At 43.4% G+C, this 24,746-nt stretch overlaps 1 long non-coding RNA gene across 2 annotated transcripts; it reads left to right on the forward strand.

The window, feature by feature from the left end:
- Nucleotides 1-877: 877 nt before the first annotated feature.
- On the forward strand, nucleotides 878-24,518 carry LOC147366460 (uncharacterized). Of its 2 annotated transcripts, none has more exons than XR_015132492.1 (5): nucleotides 878-1,212; nucleotides 9,645-10,628; nucleotides 12,764-12,840; nucleotides 13,537-13,649; nucleotides 23,741-24,518. It is a non-coding gene; the product is annotated as an uncharacterized LOC147366460 (long non-coding RNA). The 2 variants fall into 2 exon arrangements; XR_015132491.1 differs by lacking the exon at nucleotides 23,741-24,518 and adding an exon at nucleotides 20,734-22,275.
- Nucleotides 24,519-24,746: the final 228 nt, after the last annotated feature.

Below are 24,746 nucleotides of genomic sequence, written 5' to 3' on the forward strand. Positions count from 1 at the left end.
TGGGATTCTCCAGGCAAGAACACTGGAGTGGGTTGCCGTTTCCTTCTCCAATGCATGAAAGTGAAAAGTGAAAGTGAAGCCACTCAGTCGTGTCCTACTCTTAGCGACCCCATGGACTGCAGCCCACCAGGCTCCTCTGTCCATGGGATTTTCCAGGCAAGAGTACTGGAGTGGGGTGCCATTGCCTTCTTCGCATAGCATGCCTAGGGGGCAGATATTATAATTGCCATTCATGGGCAAGAAAGCTGGAGACCCTAAAATTTATATACCCTACACCTGTCCATATAGTATGTGGTAGATTGAATCTTGAGATTCAAGTCTTAAGATTCCAGAGCTTGCCCCACTTCTTACAATATTGTACTCACTGAAAATTCCTATACCTCATTTGTTCCTAGTGTTTGCGTGGCTTACCTCTGCGAGGGGTGGTCCATGATGGCAGGTGCAATTTTAAAAGCCCGTACACTGTGGGCTCATATATATACGAACGTGAAAGTGGAAGTGTTAGTCACTCTGTCACGCCCTCCTCTTTGCGACCCCAGGAACCATAGTCCTCCAGGCTCCTCTGTCCATGCAGTTCTCCAGGCAAGAATACTGGAGTGGGCTGCCATTTCCTTCTCCAGAGATCTTCCTGACCCAGTGATGGAACCCAGGTCTCTCACATTGCAGGCAGATTCTTTACCGTTTGAGCCACCAGGGAAACCATATGTGTGTGTATATATTATATACACACAAATGATTGTATGATTATATATACATGGTTATACATTTACATACATATATATATATAATTTGTTTGCCACAAAGAAGACGCACCTGTAGCTTGGTTCGAGAGAGATTCCTGCACCGTGATTAGCAGATCCAACCAGCCTCGTAGTTCACCTCAGCAAAATGGGGGAGTGAGGATTTTTGTCTTTTTTTCTGTCCAAATGGTGGCACAAGAATGTTCCTCGGGAATCTCTGTCTTGAGTAATAAACTCCCTTCTTTTGAAATCCCAGGCCTTGTGCCCAGAGTAGACAGATTCCCTAATAAAGATGGAAGCGTCAACTCTGAAGCAAGGATACTTGGTAAAATGATTTTAAAACTGACAAGAAAAAGCAGCTCGAAGTGGCCCAGCAAGTTCAGAGAAAGTCCGCGCTGGCGGGACGCACGGAGGCGGTGTGATGAGCTGTGCGCTGCTGACACCACGCTGAGTGAACAGAGGAAGGCTCTTGGTGAGTTTTAACAGTTTTCTGGCCCTTTTTTGCTTTTTCTTGATTCACTGTGTACCATTAAACTTTTTATGATGCTTTGTTTCTTTTATGAACCAGGCATTAAATTCAAATTACATCTTGAATGCGATTTACTCAGCGCGCATCTCATGGTGGGAATATCTCATTATCCCAGCTCATATTTCTAATGTAGATGAATGACCCATGCTGAATGGCAAGTTCAGAAAGACCCGATCCTGTAGATTCTCTCACCCCAAAATACCCTGTGTCAAAGTTATTTTTGATTTTAATGTATTTCTCATTGCTGGGCAGTTTTGGGAAAGGACTTGAAAAATATTAATGTGTCTGTACATTTCCCAAAGTAATAAAATTGATAAAGAGACTCTGTTCAGCCCCAAGCCATAATTTAATATTTCACTGTTGATTACTGACATCACGGTTTCAGTGGAGCTTGTGCTTGTATCACACGGGGTATAAATGGTGTTTCAAGCTTCTGCCAGAAATTCCCATAAATCCCTACTCGGCTTGCACCGAATCTCCAGTTGGGTGGTCTGCCACACCCCTCCCCTTGTTTCCTTGCTGGATTGTCAAGGAGAAGGCAAATCAGAGTGGAAGCAGGAAGACTTTATTTGCCACTAATTTAAAAGGAAGTTCACTCCACTTTCTTCATCAGCAGATAAACATTTTGTAACGTTTTTAAAAGTGCAAAGGCCATCTTCTCACTGGAAGTTCTCATGCGATTCTTATAAGCTCTGCACACTTGAACAGAGGGTTTATTATGAATTTTTTTTAAATTGTCACCCTCTTATATTCCTCTCTGTATGAGATTAAGATTTATTTTCTCTAAGAATATAAAGGTTTAATAGATAAAACGGAAAGATAGTATTTTTTTTAAATGATAGCGATAATTTATAATTCGAAGGGATTAGAATAATTTGGGCTTAAAAAAAAGTTAAAAATTAAAACTGATATTTTCATGTTGGTGTCGGTGGTGTTTTAGGTAACCTGAACATTTGTTTCGTTTTGTATATCCATTATGAAGTAAGACCCTACTAAAATTCTTGGGCCTATTCTACTTCACACTCAGCACACATTAATGATTTTATACCTGAAACTGTTTAGTCCATAAATTGGCCAATAGCCGCATGACAATTTTGAATAAAAAAGATGTAGTTTTTAATTTTATATGTCCAGGGTGAAGATTAGTCTTTTGCTTCACAGACCCTGAGAGTCCATAGAGGTGAGGGGGTAAGAAGCAAATGAAATTAGGAAGAAAACTGTGTTGAATGTGGGATGAGCATAATAATTTATGTTTTGAATGCTTCCACATTTGAACCTTGGTTATAGCTCATCTTTTTATTGTTCCATGCATCTCTTCATCAAACACCCATTTATGGATGTCTGTGGGGTGGCAACAATGGGTCTCAGTACTGGAACCCAGAATTAACCAACATGTAAGGCTAAGAGTGGGCTTCCCAGTTCACCAGGACACAGCCTAGTGAGTAAACAGCAGCAACAACAACACAATCAAGGCTGCAGCCAAGTCTGCCCAGAACTCTGACCCATCACAGAACCTATCACTCTGCAAGGAGTGGAGGCTCAACCGAAAAATTAGGGGTAAGAGTTCACAAAAAGTCTTGCCTACTTCTGAAACCAACAGCAAATTTGGGGGTTCCCCAGAACACCCCCACACTCAGTAGTTTAAAAGATTCACAGGACTCATTGGAACCTATTGTGCTCATGGCGATGTTTATTATAAGAATGGGAATGTTAAAGTCAGCCCAAGGAAGGGATGCACAGGGCAGTTAAGTGAGGTTCCAGATGCAAAACTTCCGTTGTCCTCAGGATGTGTGACTCCCTGCATGGACTTGTGACAGTATACCTGGGAGGCTGGCGACCAGGAAGGCCACCTGAGCTTTACTGTCCAGTAAATGGGGCTTCATTATGTGGGCATGATTGACTAATCAGTTGCCAGTATGATTAAACTCAGTCTCCAGCATCTCTCCTTTTAGGAGGAGGTTCAAGGGGCCAGCATTGTCTTCCCTGATGGCTCAACCAAGAAAGAATCTGCCTGCAGTGCAGGAGACACAGAAGACGCAGGTTCGACCCCTGTGTCAGGAGGATCCCCTGGAGGAGGAAATGGCAAGCCACTCCAGTATTCTTGCCTGGAGATTTCCATGGACAGAGGAGCTTTGTGGGCTACAGTCCATGGAGTTGCAAAGAGTCAGACACAACTGAGCAGGCAGGCAGAACTACAACTTGGTTGCTCTCTCTGAGGGGCCAGCAAGAGCTCCGTATTAGCACAGAATAAATTAGCAGACCAAGGGGTCCCTCTGAATGACTAAGACATCTCTATCACTCAAGAATTTGGAAGGGATTAGAGGTTACTGCCAAGGGTCTGGGTGGTAAGACCTGGCCTTTATTTGTCCTTTTCACCTGGCTGCAGAGACAGCAATAAACAAATCAAAGTTCCAGCTCACATGGAGTGCCCACTTTACTGAAGACACACGTAAGTCAAGTAGGAAAAATATGTTGTACCTCTGGACACATCAGTGGGTACACAGAAAAACAGAAAAGGGAGAGGGGGCAGAGAATATTGAGGTGGTGAATGGTGACATTTCGATCCAACACAGCCCTGCATGAGAAGAAAATATCTGACAAATACCTGGAGGGGGTGCAGAGAAGAGCCAGCCAGACCTCAGACACCAGGGTAAGGACATTCCATGCCGGGAGGACAGCCTTGAAAAGCACTGAGGCAGAAATGTGCCTGCGTGTTCTGGGGACAGTGCCAGAGAAACGGGGCGAGAAGGAGGGTCTGGAGACAAAGTCAGATGTGTGGAAGCAAAATTGTGGAGTCTCACAGGCCATTGTCATTTGGTCCAACTGATACGGGAAACTACAAGAGGGCTTTAAGAAGCGAGACACTCCAAGATACATGTACCCCAATAATCACGGCAGCACAGTTCACAATAGCCAGGCCATGCAGGCAACCTAGATGCCCATTGACTGATAAATGGATAAAGTTGTAGTACATATATTCAATTGAATATTACTTAGCCACGAATAAGAATGAAATCATGCCATTTGCAGCAACATGGATGGATCGAGAAGTGATCATACTAAGTGAAGCAAGTCAGAAAGACATATAATATTACTTATGTGTGGAATCTTAAAAATAATAATACAGGTGAACTTATTTACAAAACAGAAACAGGCTCACAAACTTAGAAAACAAAATCATGGTCATCAAGGGGAAAGATGGGGGACGGGATAAATTAGGAGTTTGGGGTTAACATATATACCCGATCTATACAAAATAATCAGCAGAGACCTACTATGCAGCACATGGAAGCATACTCAATACTCTGTAATGATCTAAACGGGAATAGAATCTGAAAAAGGATACAAGTATAACCAGTGAACCAGTGAAGTTGCTCAGTCTTGTCCAACTCTTTGTGATCCCATGGACTGTAGCCTACCAGGCTCCTCCATCCATGGAATTTTCCAGGCAAGAGTTCTGGAGTGGGCTGCCATTTCCTTCTGCAGGGGATCTTCCCAAGCCAGGGATTGAGCCCAGGTCCCCTGCATTGTAGGCAGACGCCTTACTGTCTGAGCCACAAGGGAAGCCCCAAGAAGTATATACATGCATAACTAAATTATTTTTCTGTACACTTGAAACTAACACAACACTACAAGTCAAATGTACTCCAATATAAAAAAGTAAATTAAAAAAAGAAAAATGTGACTATGAATGAAAAAACTATAATGAATCGTGGCCCTTTGACACTCTGTTGACAGTAAACTAAAAGGGAGCCCTGGTGAACACAGGACCCCGAGGCGGGCAGACATTGCTATCCCCTGCAAGGGATTTGGGTGTAGGAAAAGACCAGCATTTTACATATTTGGGGGAAAATTCAGTGGGAAGTAGTGAACTGCGGGAGCACTGTCCTCACGTAGGTGAGAGGGTGAAAGCCTGTGCTTAGTGGGAGGGATCACCCTGTGCTCAGAGGAAGGCGATTGCTCGTTCACAAGAACAGGGGCTGAGACACAGGACATGTAGGGCACGCAGGAAAGAAAATTGCAGCAAAAGCAAACGGTGTGTGCTCTGTGCCAGGTGCTATGTATGTGTTTTACACATCTTAATTGCTTTAATTCTCCCTATCTAATCCCCAAATCAAAGATACTGTTCTCTCCACTTTACAAATGAGAAGTTAGGTGCAGAGTAATTAAATACTTAGAGTAAGACTTCCCTATCAAGTGGGGGCAGGATAGAAGTAGGCAAGTTAGCTTGAGTCTGGACCCTTCAACCAGCATAGCAAGACACCTGGGAAGAGAGATGGGTCCTTGTGATGGTGGAGCCTGTGGGAATGTTCCTCTAGTCAATTTTTCCACTTAAGCAAGAATTAAGACTATTGGAGTAGAAGGAGGGTGTGAGAGCCAGTGAGGCTGGGGAGAGACAGTAAGGTATGAAGCAACAATCTGGGAGAGTGGAAGAGGGAATGATAAGGAATACAGTGGTATAGCCAGCCTTTATGAAGGGCACACCCGAGGTTAGTGACCATAGGTTTCAATACTAGTCAGCGTGGAGGTATATTTTTCTCCAGCTGTGTTCAGGCCCATATGTGGGTGCAGTAGGGCACAGGTTGGGTTTAGTCGTTGTTTGGTTTAACCTAAAGGAGAAGGGGATTGAGGGTGAACTGTAACAATTGCAACAGAAGATGAGATGGTTGGATGGCATCCCTGACTCAGTGGACATGAACTTGAGCAAACTCAGGAGATAGTGAAGGACAGGGAAGCCTGGCTTGTTGCAGTTTATGGGGTCGCAAAAGTTGGACACAACTAAGCCACTGAACAACAATAATAATTGCTTATGAAATTCAAGCTGAATAAGCAAGAAAAAAAGCAGAAGGGTGAGAGGAAGAGGAAACATAAAAATGATGGCTTGTGGGTCTTGGTTGCAAAAAGTGAACATATCAGGTAAGGCTCTCTCTGGTGTAGAGACTGATTTTTAAAAGTGAGGGTGTCTGGGGAGTAGGATACTTGATATTTAGAATGTAGAAAGATGGCTGTTGCTGTCAGGACAAAGCCTGGGGGTTGGCAATGGAACTGAGTTGGCTAGAGTGTACTAATGAAGGTCATCTGAGAGTGGATCACAGATTTAAGAGGTTGGAAGGATCTTCCAGGTGAGTTTCAAAGTCACCAATAATCAAGTGCTCAGGGAACCGAGTCAGGAGCCAACTCTTTGAGGAAGAGGAGACAGTCCCTGGGGTGTGAGAGATGTGGCCGCTGCAGTGGGTGGTATTGTTACCAGGACATGGGATGCTAAGCTGGAACCTGGGGATCAGAAGTCACTCCCTTCATCTTTTTGGTGCATCTCCTCTGTAGCATCTATCTAGTAAGTTGCGAATCAGCTATAAAGAGAAGCTATTTTCCTGGATTTGCAGACCTCTTGGGACACAGCAGTTTTATGGGACCCTCCTCAATATGATTTGACTCTGTTTCACATATTGATCAGCAGTGTAGCCATACGCTCATTTTTGTCACCAAACCCAGAGAGAGCTCTTCTTTGCTGAACGTTTTTCATATGGCACTTCTCTGAAATACCTTCTAAGGATGCATGTTCCAAACTTGGGTGAGAAATCATGACAACATACTGGAGGAATTTAAACCACTATCAATATTCAAAAATCTTGATGGAAATCGTACATCTACCCAAAAGAGGATTACTTAAGTTTTGGGACTATTATCAACCCAAAAGGATTTTCCTATATGGAAACATATGAATCACTTATGAAAACACAGATTTGGGAGGACTTGGGTCAGGTTTCCTTACTGTATTAATCCAGCCATAACCATCAGTGGATGGCTAGCCCTGTAAGGAAATTCTGATGACAAATAGGTAATGCGAAATGAAAAACAGTTCAGTTCAGTTTGGTCGCTCAGTCGTATCTGACTCTTTGCAACCCCATGGCAGCACGCCAGGCCTCCCTATCTATCACCATCTCCCAGAGTTCATTCAAACTCCTGTCCATCGAGTCGGTGATGCCATCCAGCCATCTCATCCTCTGTTGTCCCCTTCTCCTCCTGCCCCCAATCCCTCCCAGCATCAGAATCTTTTCCAATGAGTCAACTCTTTTCATGAGGTGGCCAAAGTACTGGAGTTTCAGCTTTAGCATCATTCCTTCCAAAGAAATCCCAGGGCTGTTCTCCTTTAGAATGGACTGGTTGGATCTCCTTGCAGTCCAAGGGACTCTCAAGAGTCTTCTCCAACACCACAGTTCAAAAGCACCAATTCTCTGATGCCATTGGAGAAGGCAATGGCACCCCACTCCAGTACTCTTGCCTGGAAACTTCCATGGATGGAGGAGCCTGGTGGGCTGCAGTCCATGGGGTCACTGAGAGTCAGACACGACTGAGCAACTTCACTTTCACTTTTCACTTTCATGCATTGGAGAAGGAAATGGCAACCCACTCCAGCGTTCTTGCCTGGAGAATCCCAGGGACGGGGGAGCCTGGTGGGCTGCCATCTATGGGTCGCACAGAGTCGGACACGACTGAAGCGACTTAGCAGCAGCAGCAGCATAAACTAAAGAGGATATTGATAAGAACATTGATCCAGCTACATTAAAAAAGTTTTGCAAAAGTCACACTGAAAGTTAGTAGTAAAGTAAGGACAACAATTTGTTCAGAGTTTCATGGATCTCCTAGGATCAGGCATTCTCAAAGTCATGTCCTGGGGGAGTTTTAATAGAAGGAGAGGAGGAGAAGGACCAGGAGAAGTTTGTGAATCAGAAAAACTGGACTCCATCCCAGGACTATTAACCTGACTGCTCAGGGTAAATTTTGCAGAATTTAAGTTTTTGATTTTTTGAAGGACACATTTGTGCTAGATCACCTTACAATAATTCCCAGCTCTTAAAAAGATCAAAACAAGACAAACAAACGTCATGCTTTCCAAGACAGACACCTGATGTTTCTCTTAAATTCTCCACCATTTATATCACTAGATAAAGGCAACTTATTTTTTCTTCACATGCTTCCATTGGCCTTTAGATTAATATGATTGTGTTGTTTCATTTCCATCTCACCTTACTTTATTTTATTTTTTTAAGAATTTAAAATAATTATGAAGAGGTCCAGGATTGGAAAGCAAAGGGAACTTCCTCTGAGACTACATACACTGTAAGAAAATTTTTATTTATTTTTAATGTATTTTTTTGCCCCACCACGAGGCATGTGCACGGCATCTTAGTCCCTCAACCAGGCATCAGACCCATGGACCGTGCAGTGGAAGGGTAGAGGCTTAACCACTGGACCTCCAAGGAAGTCCCAAGAAACTTTTGTTTTATATTTCATTCAATCCTTTTGGTGAAATAGATATTATAGTACTATTATGTGCATTTTAGAGATGACGTTACAGAGGTGGAGGGAGGTTAGATAATCTCTGTGAGAACACACTGCTGGAAAACTAGAGAGCAAAGAGTAGTTTTCAACTCTGGTCTCTGCTGTATAGAAAATGCTCTTTCTGCAGTATTGTGCTGCTCTATCAAATCATGAGCTTTTGGCCTGAAGGACACGAGTTCCAAAGTTGGTACTCATACTTTAGAAAGCTGTTTGATGTCGCTCTTAAATTCCAGGTTGGCCTTATGTTATGCAGGTAAGTTTTCTTCCATGAGGGCTCTGTATTTGTATGCTGAAATACAAGAATTTGGAACACCCTTCACTGAGGTATGCCTCCTTGTCATATGAAAATGCCTATTGCTCTAATTATCACATCTGAGACTTTTCCAAGTGGTAGGCTGTGAGCTTTTGCAAGTCATTGCAGGGAAGATGTTTTCTGAGCGGACTCCCAGGGAGTGCAGTCATTAGCTCCTGTACCACACAAGGGTCTTTTGAAGCTCTCCTGCAGGAAACTTGAGAGTGATTCAATGACCAAATGCAAATGGTATTTGCTGCAAAACTACAGAATTCCTCTGGGGGGATGTTGGGTGATAACAAAACAACTTTGAACTTCAGCGAAGTACGTTGTGAAAGAAAGGCTGTTTATCACCCCACACTTTGGCTTGCTACAGCAGGGGAGGGTTTTAACTTTCCTCTTTCCTCCCGGTTAAGAAAATAATTGAGGCTAATTTCATTCTTCCACATAAACTACAGGGCTGATTAGTTCTCTGTTTGAGTTCTGGGATGAAGGTAGTGGGAGGAACTTCTGAGGCAGTAAACAAGATGTTTTCTGGCTCTCCTTGGTGGGCACATCAACAAAGGGCTTTTGCGATGAAACCGGAGAGCCGAGGAGGAAGAAACTAACAAGCTGTACCCGAAACGACAGTTCAAATGAAATGAATCTCAGGCCATTATTTCTGGGTTTCATGTGCAAGAGTTGGCCTCTGATATAAGCATTCTTCTTTTTTAAAATTTCATTTATTTGGCTTTGCCAGGTCTAAACTGCGGCACACAGAATCCTCATCACACCAGGCAGGATGCCGTTCCCCAGCTAGGGATGGAACCCGGGCCCCTTCATTGGGACCACAGGGTCTTCACCACTGAACAACCGGAGAAACCCCATTTAGAAGCTCTGAATAATCACGCTTGAACATCAGGGCATTTTTATGAAGAGGAAGGCATCACAGCCTCGAAAGATAACATAGGCTTGATCAGAATCGCAAGTTACGTACAATTTTGTCACTTCCAGTTCTCAGTCATGTCACGCCTAGGAGGGAGCATGTCTTCAAATTCCAGAAACAGCTGCAGCAGCTGTTTATTTACCCACTTCTGGGGGCTATTGTGCTGGCCCTCAAAACAGACACCCAGTCCGCACCTTCAGGGCAGGAACTTCGAGGTGAGGATCGGATTTCATCAGAAGCCAGTCCATTCACTGAATGTTCACTGGAAGGACTGATGCTGAAGCTGAAGCTCCAATACTTTGTGCACCTGATACGAAGAGCCAGCTCACTGGAAAAGACCCTGATGCTGGGAAAGATTGAGGGCAGGAGGAGAAGGGACGACAGGGGATGAGATGGTTGGATGGCATCATCGACTCAGTGGACATGAGTTTAACAAACTTTGAGAGATGGTGAAAGATAGAGGAGCCTGGCGTGCTGCCGTCCATGGGGTCAAAAAGAGTCAGACATGAGTGAGCGACAACAGAAATGCAGAACCTTGGTCCTTATCCCGGACAGAATGCCTCAGAATCTGCTTGTTAACAGTCTATGCATCTGACAAGCACTGAGCTGACTTTCTCTACTTGCTGGGTACAAACACAGCTACCTTTTGAGTTTCCAGAATATTCTCTAAAATATGTGTTTACTCCGTGTGTATTTGCTACTGCTCCTTACAATCATTATAAATACACTGTGAGCAGCGGTGAAACCTTCTAGCTCAATTCGCCGAGTCCCTCTGAGGAAGGTCTGCACCTATACACAGTAAGTATCAAGGACAAGTCTCAGTACACACTGGCGTGCCTCATAACTGCCCTGAGGAAATTCACTTCTGATGGCCACAGACAAGGTAAAGTAGACTGAGTCTCTGTCTCTGCAAAGCGAGACTGACAGGAGATTCTTAGTTCTTCTCAAATGCTGCTTTAGGGATGTTGGTGGGACTCGCAGGAGATGGGCAGACTCAGGAGAACGTCTCCCGACACCGTCTCTAGAGGTGATTGCATTTCTTATTTCTCTCTTTTACTGCAGTATAATTGCTTTGCAATGTTGTGTTAGCTTCGACTGTACAGTGACGTGAATCAGCCATAAATATACATGTACCTCCTCCCTCTTGGACCTGCCTTCCACATCCCCCATCCCACCCCTCAAGATCAGCACAGAGCGCCGAGCCGAGCTCCCTGTGCCGCGTGTCAGCGCCCGCTAGTTGTCTGTTTCACACGTGGTGTATATATGTCACTATCACCCTCCCAAGTCATCCCACCCTCTCCGTCCCCTCCCCCCATGTCCACACGTCGCTTCTCTACATCTCTGTCTCTCTTCCTGCCCTGCAAATAGGTTCATCTGTACCATCTTTCTAGATTTCACTTTTAGGCATTAATATACGGTATTTGTGCTCCTTTTTCTGACTTACTTACCTCTGTAGTGGAGAATGAAATGGCAACCCACTCCAGTATTCTTGCCTAGAGAATCCTGTGGACAGAGGAGCCTGGTGGGCTGCTGTCCATCGGGTCACACAGAGTTGGACACGAATGAAGCGACTTAGCATGCATGCGTGCATACCTCTGTATGACAGACTCTAGGACTTAGAGGCGATTTTAATATCAACAGAAAATACTCTCCAAGTTACACTAACTCCCCAGTGAGGCACCCGGGGCTGACAAGCCTGACAGGGTTTTGCACAAGAACAAGGTGGGCCATGTTTTGGACCCTGTAGGAGAGTACCCACACTGTCTTTGCAGAAGACACTGGAAAGCAGGTGCTGGGGTTCTGCTGAATCTGTGAGCGTCCGAAGGTCCTTAAGTCATGTCACCTGAGCCCAGGATCCCCCTCCTGGGTCTGTGCTTCCCAGCTGGCAAGACTCAGAGAAGCCAGGCAACCCCTGCCCTGACCTGGTCAGTCTCTCTCCAGAAGATAAACACCACTGCCAACTGGAAGCAAGATTCATTAACCTCAGACCACAACCAACGAGGCCATGGTGACCTTGCAGCCAAGGGAACGGAATGTCCTCTGTTTACCTAATATTCCCCCCATGGCTTCAAGCAAATAAGCCATTCTTCATGGTGGGTCCTAAATCTTCACCAATGTTATCCTGATTTATACAGTGGTTTCCCAGCTTCCCCTTGAGGTGACTGTACTTTGGTGCTGTGTGAAGTGATCCATATATCTGCTGTTTCTAATCCATTTGCAAAACCATTTATGAGCTGATTGGGGAGGAAAGGTGGTCTGTAAATGCCTGGCGGTTATAATGATTGTGATGTTCCTGAGTGATGAGTGGTAAGTAGGCACCCCAGCCAGGCAAATGCTTCTGTTTCTGTTCTCAAATGCTCTCTGACCAACTGATATTTCAAAAGGAGAGCTCCCCCTAGAAAGCTTGATGTCCTATTTGCCAGGACTAATCAACATAGGAAACACACACTGGTCTAAAAGGGATTACAATTATGTATCGATGAGCTTTGTTTGCTCTAAATTAGTAGTTCTTTTGATGTCTTTGGATGTAAGTTTGGAGTATACGTTATTGTTTAGTTGCTAAGTCCTGCCTGACTCTTTGTGACCCCATGGACTGTAACCTGCCAGGCTTCCCTGTCCATGGTATTTCCCAGGCAAGAATACTGGAATGGGTTGTCACTGCCTTCTCCAGGGAATCTTCCCAACCCAGATTCAGGGATTAAACCTGCGTCTCCTGCATTGCAGATGGATTCATTACCACTAAGCCAGCAGGCATCCCTTCCTAAAGACAACACATTGTTCTATTTAGATGTTCTGGAATCAAAGACTTGGAATCAAACACTTGGCTCTTACAATTACAGTATTAGTATAGAGAACAATTACAGTATTATAGGCTTTTGAAAGGATTTTTGCTTCATTTCTGAAATATCACTCTTCTGTTATTCCCTTTGCAGCTGTGGGTCAAGACAGGCTGGAGCAGAAGCCTTGAAAGCAGATAGGAAACCAAAGCAGTGGTCTTTCGTGATTGCTGGTAATTTCGCTCACTGCTCATCTGCTTCGGTGGCCGACGTCTTCCTCTCTGTCTGTCTTTCCTTCTTCCCAGTGCATCTCCAGCGTCCATTTACTCTATTACTTCCCTTCAAATGCAATCTCACACTCTTTGTAGGGGTGGGAGCATCTCAGTGGAGTGGGAAGGAGAAACACTCTGGAGTCCTAGGGTCGTGCTGCTGAAATCTCATAGGAATAATTCAGAGAGAGGGATCTGAAAAGAGTGAGCAAGTTTTCGAAGCCACAAGAGTGTAGGAGGACAGTTTATTTTCTCTGCCTGCAGCCTGTAATATATGACTTTTATTCCTACAACCAGTTAGCCAAAAATATGCCTTGTTCAAAGGAATGAGTTTTTTAAGTTATATTTTTACCAGAGTGTTTTATATTTGTATGTGAATATTTCTCAAAATTTATAACCTGCCATAAATATTTTTTTTGCCTATATACATTAAACCAGATTGCATATCCTCCTCACTGTGGCTTCTGGGGAAACTCTTTTTATTTTTATTTTAAAAGATGTATTCCTAAGGCTCTAGAGTACACACACACACACACACACACACTACATACTGATATTTCTTAAATATTTTAGCTATAAGGCAAAGTTCAACATTTGAGATTTTCATTCTGTTACAGCATTTCAAATTTTCACATCATGTGTCAAACTTCCTGTTTTCAGGGAAACTGAAGTAAAATACGGAAAGCTGACAGCAAGAGGGAATACTTCTCCCCAGCCTGCAGCCTTGTTGCACTTAAGGAGGTCCTCTCTTTCTTCCCTTCTTCAACAATAAGGTATTGCATATCTCTTTCCTTTCTATTTCAGCAATTAAACTTATGTACAGCAATGTCCGTATCTTTAGCCGGGCCATTGGCTCCCAGGTTGACTAACATAAATGCACGCCTGCTCAGGTCCTGATCTACTCTGTTCATTACGTCTGCAACACTGCTCAGAGCAGACACTGTTGCAGATTACGAGAGCAACACTGCTCTCGTCTCACCAAGGAAAGACACACGGGGTGAGTCTCCATAGACGCTGAGGTGAGAGACACGCTCTAAGCAGCTCGAGGAAGTCAGTGTTTCCTGAACACCTCGTAGGCTCGGGAGAGTCATGCCATGAGATGTCAGTGAGCTATTTCAATTGTTCAATGTCATTTTTATTATTTAAAAAATTAACTCAGGGTCATGGAGGAAAAAATCAAACGGTACAAAAGATATCCAGTCAAAGCTCACCTTCCTGTCACTGTCAGTTCTTTTCCCCAGAAGTTCTTGTGTTTCTTAAATGTGTCTTTCCAGTGCTAGCCCATGGTTGGCAGGCATATGTAGGTATTACTGTTGAGTATGTGCGTATTTTCCCTTTTCTTAAAAAAATTATTTTTGGCCCTACTGCAAAGCATGTGGGATCTTAGTCCCCTGACCAGAGAACTAAGGACTTCCCAGGTGGCTTAGTGGGTAAAGAATCCTCCTGCAATGCAGGAAACGCAGGCAGATGCTTGTTCGATCCCTGGGTCAGGAAGATCCCCTGAAGAAGGGCATGGCAACCCACTCCAGTATTCTTGCCTGGAGAATCCCATGGGCAGAGGAGCTTGGAAGGTTACAGTACATAGTGTCTCCAAGAGTCGGACATGACTGAAGCGACTTAGCACGAGCACACAGAAATGTACACTGTACCTCCTGCATTCAAAGCACGAGTCTCAAGCACTGGACTGCCAGGGAAGTCCCCTCCCATGTTTTAAACCTAGGAGTAGCACGCAATATACATTTTCCTGAGCATCACTTTGCTTACTTAATAATGTCTTAGGCATTCCTGTATGTTCAAATATAGAACCACCTTATCATTTCTGTTGTCTATACCATCCTCATGGTTTACTTAACAAATTGCATCAGGTAGGGTCTGAAGAGAGGAGCAGAGCCATTGTAAGTGACCTACAAGAATTAGACCTGGAGGTCAGTTAGGCAGCCTGTGAAGTCTGTGGACTCCACCAATGGTACTGGATCTGAAGTCAGGGGGTTGGCCACACCAAGTTTCAACAGTGCACCGAAGAACAACCTGGAAGCCGTGAAGATAAAGTGAAGCCATATCTCTCTCTCACCACGTCTGTCACTGACCATTCAGGGGAACTGGAGCTAAGCTGGCGCCCCTTACCGCAGAGCCAAGCTTGCACCTGGCCGGGCTGCGCTGAACCCTGGAGGGGCAAAGAGGCAGATCTGCAGGGGTTTGTGCTGGGGCTGTTGTGACTCCTGTGGGTGAGCAGCACACACGTGTGGCACGCAGGGCACCAACCACACAAACCGCAAACCCAGAGCCGCTCTTCTGCTCTGCTCGCCTTGCGTGTCTCTCTTGGTGAGCCCTGATCCAGAAGCTTTGCAAGGAAGGGATTGGGAAAATTCACTCCAGCTTATCAGGGCTCTCGTGTCCAAGTTCTACACTAGCCCCACCCTGATGGAAACTGAGGTTGCTTTTCATCTTTGAGTTTGTAAGTGATGTTGTCATGAATAGCTCTACGTGCTAAGTCACTTCAGTCATGTCCAACCCTTTGCGACCCTATACACTGTAGCCCGCCAGGCTCTTCTGCCCGTGGGATTCTCCAGGCAAGAATACTACAGTGGGTTGCCATTCCCTTCTCCAGGGGAATCTTGTATCTTGGTTCACTTGCATAAGTACACCTAGAAAATGAATTTCTGAAAGTGGAATGGCTGGCCCAGAGGATGTGAGCACTTTTAAATTTTATGACATACTGTTAAATTTCACTCCAAAGAGGTTGTACCAATTTATATTCCTGTCAATGATGTATGAGAATTCTGATTTCCCAATACCCTAGTCAGAGGTTTTAGTATCCTACTTTTGATCTTTTTCATTTCAATGGATTAAAAAAAAATCGTGATTTTAATTTGTACTTCTTTTTACTTGATGTGTAGTTGAGCATCTTTTAATAATACTAAGTACATTTGTTTTTTCTCTCCTACTGACTACATTTAGCCATATTTCTATTGGGTTCACTTTCTGTTTTATAACACTGATTTATGAGAGCTCATTTAGATATTTTAAAATGTCTTTATTGTTTATATGGCAAGCATGTTCTCCAATTTGCCTTTTGTATTCCCCATTTTGTTTATGCAAACATGTACTTTTATGAGACTACACTTATCTCACTGTAATTATGTGGAGTTTTGAGTTTCCTGCTCTTAGAATGAACTGTTATCTTTTTTGTTTTTCACAAAAATTCTGAAAGATAAGTCTGAAAAAATATGACTCCTACTTTACCAATAATGAACGGGAGGCTGATAGAAGTTAAGTAAATGACATAAGGCCATATGTTAATAGTAAGTCAGTGAATCCATCTGGGTTCCCAAAGGAGCATGTGCTGTGCTCAGTCGCTTGGTCATGTCTACTCTTTTGTGACACCCTGGACTGTGTCCACCAGGCTCCTCTATTCATGGGCTTCTCCAGGCAAGAATACTGGAGTGGGCTGCTGTTTCCTTCTCCAGGGGATCTTTCCTACCCGGGGATCAAGTGAGTGTCTCCTTCTTGGCAAGTGGATTCCTTCCCACTGAGTCACCTGGGAACACAAAGAAAGAGTCCAGCAGATTCAAATTTGGTGTTTGAGGGACACTTAATAAAGGGCTGGTTTTCAAAGGCATAAGGAAAGTTTTGTGGCAACAAGGTCGCAAGGAGTGGTACAGTTCAGCAGGATCAGTCACAGTGGGCAGAACCACTACTGCTTTAGGGCAGAAAAGCGGAGAGAGGATGTGGTTACTGGCACCTGGGGGAATGGAGATGTGAGAGGACGTGGGCCATCAGAAGAGGAGATGCCCTCTTCAGTAAGAGGATGCAGCCACACGATGGGCAGCCCCACCACTCTGTGAGGCTCTGGAGGGATGAATAATACCTCTACTGCTTTCTCATGCCTCCCACAGACCCCTAGGTGATAACGCCCAATGAAAGCCAAGGGCACAGATATTATTCATATCTGGGATTCAGTTGAAAAAGATAATATTTAACTTATGCCGTCTAAGGAAATAAAAATGACCTGACCCTTCAGGGTTGTAATGGAGGAAGGCATGATCAGTGAAATTCATTGGGCAAACATAAAAATCTCTATCAGGTGCCATCATATGTAAAGAAAAAACAAAGAGCTCAAAATAAAGATAAATCAATTGCCTGTTGGATCACTAGAGTCAAAGGCATTGGTCCTTTCAAGTCAGTGAGATGTGCAATTTTTAATGAAAGTGGATTTGTCCCTAGAATTGTGACATATTCACTAGAATCGTGACATATTCTTCCTACCCAAATCATTTCATTGGAGAGAAAGTTGCCTATTGTTAACTTCCATTATATAAGAGGGACATAGAAAACTGGTCATTTAAAAGTAAATTCTGAAGCTTATTCCAAGTTAACAAAAATGAAGATGCAAAAATCAGGTGCTAGGGTATGAGCATGATCTAGGGAAAAAGAAGGCTGGATGATATAATCCAGCCATACCAAATGAACTTCAGTTTCTGAAAAGGTCACTTCTCTCTAGCTCTGGGACATGGGACATGTTTTTTCTTTATTTTTTCCTGGATAAATCTGTGCAAGGAAAACCAAAAAGCAGGAAGACATTTTAGGAGACTATTGATTTTGTCCAATGAAAGATGAAATCCTGAACCAGAAGCAAAGGAAACAAAATGAGGTAGATTGCAGGATCATTAGAAAGAAAGAGTGTCCAGGACTTCAAAACTAAGGGAGTTTTAAAGGAAGAATGATATCTGAAATTTTAGACTTTAATGTTGGTGAACAACAGCCTGATGAACAGAATTCAGGCATCCTGAGTGTCCGAAGGAGCTGAAGGGAAGAAAGATGAGTTTAGCTTATATACTCTTAAGCTGAGATAGCGTGGACCACTCTGGTAGAAGTAGCCTTCAGGCAGATGGAAATCTAAACCTGTGACTTTGGTTATGGAAGACATAGATATACGAAGACACATTCTCTCCATGGAACTGACAGTCATAATTCTGATAGTGAGATAAGTGAGGCCTGATATTACAGAGGAAAGGGAAGGGCGGAGGATGGAAATTCAAGGAAACTCACTCACTGAAAAAGCCTGTAAATATACCTCCCTAAGTGGTTGGTACTAAGCCAAACTGTAGAAAAATTTACATTTGCAAATGAAGCATGAAGAAGAGGGTCCAGCATGCAGAGTAGAGAAAAACCAGAGAGTAAGAGACTCAACGTGCTGTCACCGAAACAGGGGGGCTGTGGTATCGTTGAAGATGTTCATCATTTCCTATAAGTTATCAAATCTGTGGATATATAGATGCTCTTAATATCCCTTTATTATCCTGTTCATTAAAAAGCAGAGACATCACTTTGCCAACAAAGGTCTGTACAATAAAAGCTATGATCTTTTCAGTAGTCCTGTATGGATGTAAGAGTTAGACCTTAAAGAAGGCTGAGCACTGAAGAATTGGTGCTTTTGAACCATGGTGCTGGAGAAGACTTTTGAGAGTCCCTTGGACTGCAAGGAGATCAAATCGGTCCATCCTAAAGGAAATCAATCCTGAAATGTTCATTGGAAGGATGGATGCTAAAGCTGAAGTTCTAATACTTTGGCATCTGTTGTGAACAGCCAACTTATTGGAAAAGACCCTGATGCTGGGAAAGATTGAGGGCAGGAGGAGAAGGGGCGAGGAGGATGGGATGGTTGGATGGCATCACCGACTCAATGGACATGAGTTTCTCAAAACACTGGCCCACCAGCATCATGGCTATGTCTAGAGTGCTCCCTGGGTGCCAGGCACTGTGCTGCTGGCACGTCACGCTTGCCCATTCAGATCTCATACCATCTCTTTACAGTAGGTATAATCACCTGTACCCTAAGTAAAGAAGCTTTTGTCCAAGGACTAGGAATTGAATCCAGATTCTACTCTCTCTGAAGCATCGGGTTCTTTTGTTGCCTGTTTGCTTTCCTGTAGAGTAGGTGTAATAACTACGCTCCCGTTTTGCAAAGCACATGGCCAGACACTTTACCTCTGAACCCCATCTCTTGCTTCTTTTCAAAGTATCTTAATCCCTTATATTCCTTGATCTTCATAACAAACTGCATTGAACCTCCCTTGGTCATCACATCCCCTCAAGTATCTGTTCTCTCTCTCCACAACCAAAAGTGTCAAAAGAGCTGTTATGCTTCCTGTCTCCACTTCCTTCCTAATCTCTATCTAAGCCAGAGACTTGGCTTTGCTTTCACCAAATTATTTGCCACCAATGGCCTTTTCTTTTTTAATTTCAGTGGTCGATCTTCACTGTTCATCTTGTTCGACTTCCCAGAAACCTTAAACACAGTGGAATTTTCTTTCCTAATTAATACCCTCCTTTTCCCTGATGCCATGGCATAGCTGTTGCCTTTGGCTCTCCACTCTGGGTTTCTCCCCTCTGACCATCTCAGGTCCTTGTGTCTTTCCTGTTTACACCTGTTGGCTAGGTGACCCCATCAGCTCTTACAGTTTCAGTCACCACCAGCGCCCAGTAATCAGGAGCCCACACACCTAACCTGCACTGCTTTTCTGAGGTTCCAGAAAAGAAGAGACCAACAGACTGCAAGCTGCCAAGGTCTTCTTGAATGCCTCTCCCAGACAAAGTAGAATCCATCACTTCTCCCTAAGATCATTTCTCCCCTGATGTCTTTTGTATACATTTATAGTGAGCATGAGAGAAACTGACTTACATCTCTATTTCTTTTTCTAAAGTAAAATATCAACTTTAAGATTTTAATCTGGCAATCATAATTTATTAATCAGCAAGTTGATGAAGTAGCAAAAACATTTATTGAGCTGGAACCTCATTCTTCTGGTGATTATTTCATGGTTAATAATAATAATAATTAACATGCTACTTGACATTCTAAAATGTTTCTTTCTAGAATCTGAACTTTCATTATAATCACACCTGATCAGAAAACTCAGGGCAAACTTGTCCTGAAAACATTTCAGGATTACCTTAGATTGGGAAAACACAAGCTGACTAGAGCTTTTGGCAATGGCTTTCTAGCATATTCATAAAGGGATTTCTACTTGATGGTGTGTGTGTGTGTGTGCTAAGTCGCTTCGGTCGCGTCCAGGTCTCTGCAACCCTATGGACATAGTCTGCCAGGTTTCTCTGTACGGGATTCTCCAAGCAAGAGTGTGGAGTGGATTGCCATGTCCTCCTCCAGGGGATCTTCCTGACCCAGGGAACGAAAGTGTCTCTTACGTATACCTGCACTGACATACGTATACTTGAGGGCAACACCCTTAAAATGCATTCTTTAGTTTAGAGCGTTGAGTGTGAGAAGGGATAAATGTTGAAATGAATCTCCCAGAACTTCATCTTTCTTTTTTATATGAGTAGATTTTTAATATAATTGTTGTTTTTTGTAGAGAGATTGATCATTTCCAAATTTTTATGTATTCAAACTTCTTAGGCTCTGATATCTGATGATAACTGCATTGGTAAGTGGGCATAACTTGTCAACTTTCATATAAAGTTAATAAGATGGTTTGCATGACAATGGCTCCGGATAAAATTGGAGAGCGCAGATTCTCTAGGCTGAGTACACTTAGAAATATCCCTTGTTAGAAACTACATCCGAAATATTTTCGGTGAAAGCTTGTTTTCTTTTCCCATTTAAAAAATGAACCCTTTAGGACCATGTACATTTTCTCAATGCATCTACTTACTAGAGTGGTTGATTATATTGATTTTTTTTCCCCTACAAATTTCAATCAAAATCATATGTATTTTAAAAGTAGGGCTTCATAGTTCTGGCACTGTTCTTAGAATCCAAAATCTTCCTTTTATCTCCTTGACATGTGTCAGCTACAGCTATATTAAAGCTCCACATTTTAATCTTTCCAAATTCAGTTCTCTTGACGAATTCCTTCTTCCTTCATGCCTGGAGTTCTGACTTCAAAAGAAGCTTTTCATACACAAGAGAGATAAATACCAGGAGGATTGGAGTGAGGACTGGGTCAAATAACATTGGAACCCCTTTCTTCCTGTGTTTTGAGATGTGAAATGTGAACCCGAACTAAATGGTAAAGGAAACCCGCCTCTTACTCTGCTATGTATGTTCCCTGGGAAGAAATTGTGTCTCTCAAAAAGAAGAGTTCATAAACTGTCTGGCTTTGCTGTGATATCCAGTTCCTTCCAATATCCATCCTGTAGATGGAAAACTCTGTAGATTAAATACTGTCATCTATAACAGACTGCTGGTTACGTGCCGGGATGCTGCGAGATGAATAAAATATGGAACTCTCAGTGTTCAGGTGGGTATATGCCTTTTGTGTCTGGGACTCCTGGCTGTTAGAAGGACGTGACAAGGAAAGCTGTTGGTGCAAACAAATGAGAACATCTTGGGGTCAGTCTGTGTGCTCTGAAAGTGTGCGGATTCTGCTGGTTAAAACTTCCCTTTTAGATGTGGGACACGGACAGTGCACAGACGTGTGCCTAGAAAAAAATGGGCATACACACATGGGAAAAACCCAAATTAAGAAAAAAAAAAAAAAAGCCTGGTGATTTTTTTCTGCTAACATCATATAGTGCTTGAAATCTCAGGTTGCATCTTCAGATGGAGACTTCAGGCATCTCTGCAGTGGAGATGATCAGCTTTAAGGAAAGGAATGTCACCCTCCTTAAGGGTGTAGACAGTGACCAATATTTCTTCAGATTCTTGTAATTATAGAAGACTGCTGCGCAGCTGTTACCTAACCACAAGAAGGGCAAAATCCAACAGGATGAAGTGCAGTTGAAGTCGGCAAGAAGGAAGGACCCCAAGGAGAATTTGCAGATGGAATATTCTCTGATGTCTTGGAGAGTCATGGAAATTTAAGTCTTGCTTCCTTGATCCTACCACTGAGGATGTCTTAGGGCAATAATACAGCGCAGCTGTCCTGAAGTATGTAGCAAGGGGATTTTACCTAGTTAGCCAGGTGGGGGTACCAAACCCTTCCTGACCACCCGCCGCCCCCTCCGTGTACCGGAGCTTCGAGGGCTCGTACCAGCAGCCCGGGTTTAAGGGGCAACTGTCTTTGCAGTAGAATGAGATACAACACATACAATAGTACTTTCTAAGTTTAATTCCACTAAAATGACAGTAAAATATTTAATCATTATACTTATTGACGCAAATGAAGTATGAGTGAAGCTTCCATGCACAGTTGAATTGCCTTTTTTTGTGAGGGGAATCAAAAACAAAATTCATGTAAAGCAGGCATCATAATTCACCTCTATGATCCATAAGATAAAATTAAAGGTATTCAACTTGCCCAGCCCCTGCCTGTAGGTGGACAGGGTAGGTAAGGCAGGCCCTGAAGTCAGAGAGGCCTCAATTCAAATTCTGCTCTTGAAATTAAGAAGCATTTGTAACCTTGAGTTTATTCACTAATAAAAAGGATAAACTACCAATCTTACCTTTTTTTTTTTTTTTACCCTTTGGCCCCTGTAAGGATTTCAAGTGCTGAACACATAACCAGGACAATATTAAACACTCAAATAAATAAGAGCTAGTATCGGTGTTTTTATCATCATTGGGATAACGTGGTCAGCTGTGAAGGGGAGTCTCACTGAAGCTGCGGGAGGCACCCACCCATGTTCTGCAGGTTGAGGCTGCTCTGCGGGGTGAAGGTCAGGTTTCAGAGTGAGTCCTTGAGAGAGGAGATGAGAGGTTGACTGATCATTCCCCAACCTTGGCAGGCATTCCTTTGTCTGCTTTCGTTTGTTTACTTGTTTCAGAACTCTTCTTCTGACCTTGAATGATTCCTGACAAGCTGGTGCTTCTCCACCATCACGCTGGCTCTTGTTTATAACTTCCTTGGCAGCCTTGGGATAGAGATGATGGAGGTGATTATCGGGAGAACTTGAGAATTCCTTGGTTCTCGAGCGCTGGCTAGGTTCACTAACACTGCACTCTGACCCTTATCAGCAACTATGGCTTCATGGAGAAATTACATTGAAAAAGAATCAACCCCTTCTGTGTGGTGTGTATTTTAGAGTTTGCAAAGCACTTCCAGAGGCAGACGAGTACGAGGAAATTTATGAGTGTTTGCTGTAGAGAGGACTGTTTTTCAAATGTTAGAAACGTGATGATTGTTTATACTGCATCATCAGTTTAGGGGCATTTGCTGCAACTATTAAAAAAAAAGTTAGAAAACAGCTAAAAGTTTTGAAAGTGTTTGCAATTGGACCCCAGATTTTTTTTTTTTTTTAAATAACAGACTTGAACATTTTCCTACAAGTAAAGCACTGGATTGTTTTTATCCATATTTGTGTGCTTCAAGCATGCCATTGCCTCTGACAATTAAATGTGACAGTTGTGGGTCACAGTGAAGGGTCTGGACCGTTTTCCCCTTTGTTTATTCCCAATGTAGGTTGTTCGTAAACTTGCCTATGGTGTCAGTTTAGGGACGAAGAGCAGCAGAAGTGTCATCTTCCCTGTGACATGAGCTGCCCAGCCCTGGGGAGGGAGCTCCAGTTAACGAATGAAGATGTCAGGCTGTGTTCCACGACTGTCAACAGCTGCATATTTATCACTGCGCCATAGGCCCTCTCAGACTGAAAGATTTCACTGTTTATTCACAGCGAAGACACTTAATTAATGACTGGGCCTAATCGGGCTGTCTTATTATTTACAGGGATACCAGTGTGGCTTAGCTCAAGCGATGTGCAAACAAACCAGCCTTGAGGAAGCTTTAATTAATAATTCTGAGCCAGGCCTTCCGAGAGGCCCCGTCACGGGCTCCCGGGTGATCTACAACATCTCCTTTGCCATGTTCTCATGTCCCCTGCATGCAGATGAGTGGCCACCCGGCAGATCTTCCTGTTTCCACTGCACTGGGCCTTGTTTATTACAGAAGCGCTCTTATCTTTGCAGAGGACCTAATGGAGATGGATGCCTCCATGGGAAGACGATTCCTGTGTCTCTCCTGAACGTGTTGCCATTCAGAAGCATTTCCGTGAGGTTATTGACACTGGCTCTGCTAAAAGACTCATATGGTAGATCAAAAAAAAATAGGTTTAATTTTGTTCATTTGGGAAATCAGAGCAAAACCAGATATGACAAGACAAGGTCACCTGTGTTCAGCATTGAGCAGGTGAGGCTGGATGCAAGAAAATCAGTTAGAGGCCTTCGCAACCCATTGGTCAGAGGATTCCTTACCTCGGTATAAAATAGGGTCTAGGCACTGGAAATAGAACTGGGGGATTACATTTGAGATATTTCAGGAGGTAGAATCAAGAGATTCAACATGGGATTGGATGTGGGGGTGAAGGAGAGAGTAAGACCTTGACAGAGAGGACGTGTTCTCATGGTTGCGTGTACATACTAAGTTGATTCAGTCATGTCCGACCCTTTATGACCCCATGAACTGTGGCCTGCCAGACTCCTGTGTCCATGGGATTCTCCAGGCAAGAACATTGGAGTGGGTTGCCATGCCCTCCTCCAGGGGATCTTCCCAACCCCCAGGGACTGAACCCATTTACATGGTTACTTAAAAATAATTTCCAACTTTTTTTTCCTGTAATTTTAAAAAATACTGCTTGATTGTCTTTTTGTATCTGGTGTGGCCAATGGCAGTTTGGTATCAAGCAGGCTTCTGTTCTTTTGTAAGTGTGTGCATGTGTAAATACAGGTATATATGAATCTGTCTGAACGTGCCCATCTATGTGTATCTCAGCTCAGTTCAGTTCAGTCGCTCAGCTGCGTCCGACTCTCTGCAGTCCCATGGACTGCAGCACGTCAGGTTTTCCTGTCCATCACCAACTCCCGGAGCTTGCTCAAACTCCTGTGCATCAATATCTATCATCTATTTATCACTTTTCCTCTGGATAGACTTAGATTTTTTAAATCATTGCTGCTCTCAAATTTTACTGTGATATCC

Source organism: Bos grunniens, chromosome 9 (genome assembly GCF_055505025.1).
Source record: "Bos grunniens cultivar Pamir isolate PY7600 chromosome 9, Bosgru_T2T1.0, whole genome shotgun sequence".
NCBI classification, from domain to species: Eukaryota; Metazoa; Chordata; class Mammalia; order Artiodactyla; family Bovidae; genus Bos; species Bos grunniens.